The sequence below is a fragment of the Mus caroli genome, chromosome 14 (assembly GCF_900094665.2).
Source record: "Mus caroli chromosome 14, CAROLI_EIJ_v1.1, whole genome shotgun sequence".
Taxonomy (NCBI): Eukaryota; Metazoa; Chordata; class Mammalia; order Rodentia; family Muridae; genus Mus; species Mus caroli.
This window is the reverse complement of record NC_034583.1, coordinates 28,379,436-28,386,537: the sequence shown is the minus strand read 5'-3', so window position 1 is coordinate 28,386,537 and position 7,102 is coordinate 28,379,436.

Sequence of the window (7,102 nt, the reverse complement as noted above, 5' to 3'; positions counted from 1 at the left end):
TGGAAAGAGAGGCCCATTGGACTTGCAAACTTTATATGCCCCAATATAGGGGAATGCCAGGGCCAAAAGAATGGGAATGGGTGGATAGGGAAGTGGGGGGGCGCTATGGGGGACTCTTGGGATAGCATTGGAAACGTAATTGAGGAAAATATGTAATAAAAATATTAAAAAAAAAAGGAGTGTAAACAGTACATGGCTGTATGAGAGAATAATATTCACTCATTAAAAAGAAGAGAATCAAAAAAAAAAAAAAAGAATATGGTTAACTCTAAACTAAAGCAATGTTTGAATAGATGACTCAGGGAATAAGAACCAAGAATACAGGTAACAGAGCTAAGAGCTTAGAACCATTATCAGGGCACCAAACTTGGTCACAATCAGTATACTATCCTGGAACACTACAAGGAATTTAATTCACATACCTTACTGTATTTTAAAATTGTTATGGAGCAATAATGCTCTTGTGACTTCAACTTTTTCATTTTGAATGCGTCTATGATTTGGCCATTTGCTAATTTTGTAATATCAGGTTTGTCTTTTTGTCTCACAGTCCATCATATTTACAAGAACCATAGAAGACCTGTTCTCAAGTCAAAGAAACCTGTGACTTTGGACCTGATTAAATGACAAGACTAGCCTCTAAGACAAAGTATGGTGTTGTAAAATGACAAGATTATGCCTGTTGTGATATGGAGCATATTTTACATGGAGTCAGGTTGATGGTTGGAGGAGTAAATAATCTATAAACATAGAGTGAACTATGTTTATATAGAATGTTTAAATAGAACGGTAATTCTTATGCCTGCTGACTACATCAGCTGCCTCTCTATGAATGTTGGCTGCCTTTTTCACCTGTTTTGACTTATAGAAGACCTCAAGTAGCTTACAGTTCTGGACCTTAAGAAAGAGGCAGTGTTTGTGCAGTATGAACACAGACATGAAGTCTAGTGGTTGTACTGTAAGGAGCTCAGGCAGGTTGAAGAGGGAGGGCAGAAGAGAAACACACTGTGCAATAACATCCTGAGCTGAGCTCCCAGCCAGCAGCAGGCCATTTGGGTTACTTATCTTATGTGTTCAGCTTGTTCCCAAATGAATGACAGTTGCAGTTCCAGCCAAACAAAGAGAATCAGAAGCAACCCCATTTAAGCCCTGGTGAGCTTTAGAATTACAAAAGATAATAAATGGTAATTATGGTTCCTAAGCCACTTTGAGCAGGGACATGGTCACACAGCAATCATTGACGCAAGAGAAGGGGAAAGTGAAAGATGCTTTAAAAATGGAAATTGTTAAATCCTCTATCTGACCTGAAATGTTAACATCCATTTAAGAGCCTATGTGTCTGTTACCCTCCCCAAAGACCACCTTCCTCTAAATACCACATAGCAGGATTTTCAAAGACACCTTGAATGCTTCTTTGGACACCACTTCTCTGTTCTCTGAGAAGCATCCTTTTACAATTTCTTATTCTAACTGAGGTGAAAATGTCTTTAAAACAAAGAAGTATAAACATCTCAAGTAACAAGCTTCCTACAAGTTCTAGTCACTCTGTTTTCATTTTGCTTTTATATTGCCTCTGGCAAATCTTCATATAATAAAAGTATATCTCTATGCTCTTAAAACAAAAACTTTAAAGTTCCTTTATACATTGATGGCTGTGAATGAAGAGGTAGCACAGCTTGCTTGTCTGTTCCTGGCTACCCCCCTTTTCACTTTGTCATTGGATTGCTTTTGGAAAATCTATACATTGTAAGAGGATATTGTGTCTTCTTTTCTGAAACATGTTAAAGTCACTCAGGCATTATCTAAAACTTGATTGAGATTATTTGAGACAGTCATCATGATTTGGCATCCAAATTTGACCTGTGCTCTTGAGCTCTTATACTCCATAAACACACAAAGCACCCAAAGGTGAGAGGCACATGAATACATTCTTTGCAGATCCAGTAAATGAAAATAGATTCATAAGATAAGTTTGAAGTTCACATAAACAAGTTTCATTGAATATACATAGGTTCTATTTTATAGTTAGAGATCTTCAACTGAATGTCTTATATTTTATTTCAATACCTTATCACAAAATATCCTGAGGTACAAGTAGTCTGTAAATATATATATATATATATATATATATATATATATATATATATATATATATATATATATATATGTATGTATATGTGTGTGTCTATAATCTCCTACATGTCTGCTTGCTTTCTTTTACTGCAGTGGTTCTCAACCTGTGGGTCATGATCTCTTAGAGGGATGGATGACTCATTCACAGGTATAACCTATCAATATATCTACATACCAGATATTTACATAACAACTCATAAAATAAGCAAAATTACAAGTACAATATAACAACAAAATAATTTTATGGTTTACTGTCACCACAACATGGGGAATTGTCCTAAAGAATCACAGCTTCAGGAAGGCTAAAAACCACTGTTTTATAGGATTTCCAGAGTTTCATCCTGTGTTGTAAAAAGGGGATTAGAACAGTAGAAGTCAGTACAGTGTGGCTAAAGGACCACATCTACCTAGCAGTTACAATGCAACCATTTTGTTTAATCTTAACATCCTTCAATAGACTTGCACCCTCTTGGCTAGTGAGGAGATATAACCAGAGAATGACTTGTCTTGGTCACTCAGCTGTAGCTTAGTTTTGCACTGTAGATGTTTGTAGCTTGCAAGCCTCTTCCTTTTGGCTCTACAATACACTGACCTCAAGGGAGGAGGGTGAGAATTGGGGAGTATGAGAAAGGAGGGACAGTGTTACTGTCTTCTGTCACTGCTGGGCTGAGTCTTCCTTTATGGCATGGCATTTGAGAGGCCTATTGATAATTATATACTTTATTGAGGACAAATGAAGGTAAGAAAAGACAAGAAAATGTGGAAAAGGACATCAAATGTGTATTTTTTAATCTCTGAAGGAAGAATAAATCTTCTTACAATGACTTAAACAGGCCCCCAGCCACTTGCTCTTGTTATATGCAGATGGTAGCAGATTCCTTTTCCACAGAAAATGAGCCCAGCAGGGGGACTCTCTGCTGTAAACTCTCAGTTAAGTGCTCCCACTCTGGTCACTCACAGTCCAAGTGGAATGGACAGGTATATTGTTCTGGAGGCTTCCTGGAACCTAGAATTGACAGCTGAGATCTTCTGAAGGTGGAGAGTAGGTCTTTGTGTCCTGGGAAGTCTCAGGAGGGAAGAAAGTAGAAAAGAATGAGGACACAAGGCAATGTCAAGTAGGTGATGAGTCTCAGTGCTCTGTAGTTTTGACCTAGTCTATGTAGTACAGAAGAGAAGCCTCAGATATCAATGTAGAGAGATTTGGTTATGAAAAGATATAGAAATATCCCATCATATCCATGGAGAAATTTCTTTCCTCAATGAGAGTAAGCTAGGATGTAGATACTATCAGACCAGCTTCTTCTTCTTTTTTTTTTTTATGTGTTGATAGCTTTATAACAGCATTGAGGGTATTGAAAGAAATTCATAAAGTAACCATAAATAACACAAAAGCCAATCTCTCCTCTCTCTCTCTCTCTCTCTCTCTCTCTCTCTCTCTCTCTCTCTCTCTCTCTCTGCAGAACTGGTAATCTAATATCAAAAAACATTTTGTGTCTGATGAAGTCTTAGCTTCTGATTCATAGACACTTCCATGGTATGTGTTCACATAGGAAGCAAGCTGAGGACTAGTTCACTGGCCTCTATTATACAGCCACTCAGCTAGTCCTGATAATGACGGTGTATCTCTATGACATAATTATCATCAGTATCTAAGTATCTTTACGCTATATTAAAAAATAATACCTGCTCACAACAACTGCCCTCTCCTCATCATGCTATCCAAGCCCACAACTCTTGTGGAAGCCCCTACCCTATTAGAGGTCATGATGCCACCAGAATCCCAGGTAGGCCAATTGCCCAGAGACAGTCTGCACTTTCTTTGTTCCTGCCCAGTCAACCTCCAGCCATCTCTTCACTTCTGATCACCATACCCTAGGCCCCAACTCCAGTGAAGGGAACTTTCTGGACCAGAGGACAAACTGGCCACCAGAACCACAGCATTGTTCCCACTCGATGCATGTCCAGCCTACTTCCAAGTGCCACACTCCTCCTCATTGCCATATACCAACCCCCAACCCATACACAGGAACCGTGGCTGGAACAGAGGCCACTCTTGTCACCAGAACTTTATCCACTAACTCTGCTAGAGACGCTCTATTCATCCACAGGTTATTCCAGTCAAAAGACCGAGAGGAAACAGAAACAAAGTGAAAAGAAAAACACATCCAACAAAGACAGACTCAGAAATAGGCAACTAGACCTATAATTATCCCAAATCCAGATGCCTAGGCATCAGTATAAGAATGAACTCAGCAACAGCCAAGACAATATGTCACTACCAGAGCCTAACTATCCTACTGCAGCAATCTCTGAACATTCTAACACAGCAGAAGTGCACAGAAACAACTTTAAAACTGATTTTATAAAGATAATACTGGTCTTTAAAGAGAAAATGAATAAATCCCCTAAGGAAACTGAGGAAAAGACAAAAAAATGAAAAAAAATAAATACCCTTTAAGAAACAAATAACTGTACAAGACTTGAAAATTGAAGCAATAAAGAAATCACAAACTGAAGATAACCTAGAGACTGAATATCTAGGTAACACAACAGGAGATGGAGACATAAAGATCACCAACAGAATACAAGAGATGGAAGAGATAATCCTAGGCCTTGAAGATAAGATGGGAAAAAAAATTGGCCAAAAAGAAAGTTAATTTTAAAAAGTTCCTAACAAAAAACATCCAGGAAATCTGGGACACTATGAAAACACAAAACTTAAAAATGATAGAAATAGAAAAAGAAGAATCCCCACACAAAGAAATATTTTAGAAAAAAATAACATAAAATATTTTTTAACAAAATTATAGAAGAAAAATTTTCCTAACCAAAAGAAAGACAAACCTATAAAGGCATAAGAAGTTTGCACAACACCAAATAGATTGGACCAGAAAAGAAAGACTTCTTGCCATATAATGGTCAAAATACTGAGCATATAGAACAAAGAAGGAATATAGAAAGCTTCAAGAAAAAAACTATAACATAAACACTGCTCTATTAGAATTACACCCAAATTCTCAATGGAGACTCTTAAAGTCAGAAGGACCTGGACAGATGTGTGGCAAACTCAAAGAGACCATAGATGTTAGCCCAGACTCTATGCCTCACAAAACTTTCAATCACCAGAAAAGGAGAAAACAAGATATTCCACAATAAAGTTACTGGAAAGTTTCTATAAGGCAAAGGACATAGTCGATAAGACAAATTGGTAACCTACAGATTGGGAAAAATATTCACTATGCCCACATCCAATAGAGGGCTAGTATTCAAAATATATAATGAACTCAAGAAGCTTACCACTGAAAAACCAAACAACCCAATCAAAAAATGGGTTATAGAACTAAACTGAGAATTCACACCAGAGGAATCTTGAATGGCTGAAAAGCACCTGAAGAAATGTTCAAAGTCCTTAGTGACCAGAGAAATGCAAATCCAAATGACCCTGAGACTCCACCTTACACCAATCAGAATGTCTAAGATCAATACTTAGGTGACAACAGATGTTGGGGAGGATATGGAGGAAGAGGAACATTCCTCCATTGCTGGTGGAATTGCAAACTGGTACAACCACTCTGGAAAACATTCTGGAGTTCCTCAAAAAATTGGAAATAGATCTACCTGAAGAACCAGAAATACCCATCTTGGTAATATACCCAAAAGATGGCCCACCATCCCACAGGGGCACATGTTCCACTATGTTCATAGCAGCCTTGTTTGTGATAGCCAGAAGCTGGAAACAACCCAGATGTCCCATCATAGAAGAAGATGCAGAAAATGGATGCAGAAAATGTGGTTCATTTATACAATGGAATACTACTTTGCTATTAAGAACGAGGATATCCTGAGTTTTGCAGACAAGTAGAGGGAACTAGACAATATCATCCTGATTGAAGTAACTCAGACCCAGAAAGACATGCATAGTATGTACTCACTAATAAATTGATATTAGCTCCCCTGAAAAGTATAGAATACCCACAATACAGTCCACAGAACTCAAAAAGGTCAATAAACTGAAGAGCCCAAGTGAGAACACCTCAGTCCCACTTTCGGGGGAGAAGAAAGCAATCACAAGGGAGGAGGAAGGAAGAAACCTGGAAGGGAAAGTAGACTGCAGGGTGTGTGTAAAGAGGGAAACCTGGTCTGGTATTGGGTGACTATTGGGTGACAGAAAAAGACTGAAGCCCTGAGGGCCAACAGAAAGAATGGAAACAGGCAACCTCCAGAGGTAGGAGGTTGGGAGGCTCCTCCAATATGCACCAAATACCTAGAAGGTGAGGGGCTCTCAGAATTCAAAGGGAGGGACCTTAGATGAAATGCCCAACAGTAGGGAGAGGGAACTTATAGAGCCCACCTCCAGCAGAAAGCATCAAGTGAGGGAAGGAGTTGTCATCCCACAGTCACATCTCTGACCCATAATTGTTCCTGTCTGAAAGAACTGCAGGGATGGGAATGGAAAGGAGCCTGAGGAAAAGCAGGTCCAGTGACAGGCCCAAAATGGGATCCAGTTCAAGGGGAGGTCCCAAGCCTGGACACTGTTACTGAGGCTATGGAGAGCTCAAAAAGGGGTGTGTGGGGGGGAAACCTATCATGACTGCCCTCCGCAAGACCCAACAAGTAGCTGAAAGAGTCAGATGCAGATATTTGCACCCAACAGAACTGCTGACCCCTGTGGTTGAATTATGGAAAAGCTGGAAGAAGATGATGGAAAGGGCAACCCTGTAAGGGAACCAGCAGTATCAATTACCCTGGATTCCTGAGATCTCTTAATCACTGGCCCACCAATGAGGCAGCATACACCAGATGCTATGAGACCACCACCCCCAACACATATACAGCAGAGGACTCCTGAGTCTAGGTTCAGTCAGAGAAGATGCACCTAACCCTCAAGAGACTGGAGGCCCCAGGGAGTTTAGAGGTCTGGGTAAGTAGTGGGTTATGGGGACATCTTTGTGGAAACGGGGGGGGGGGG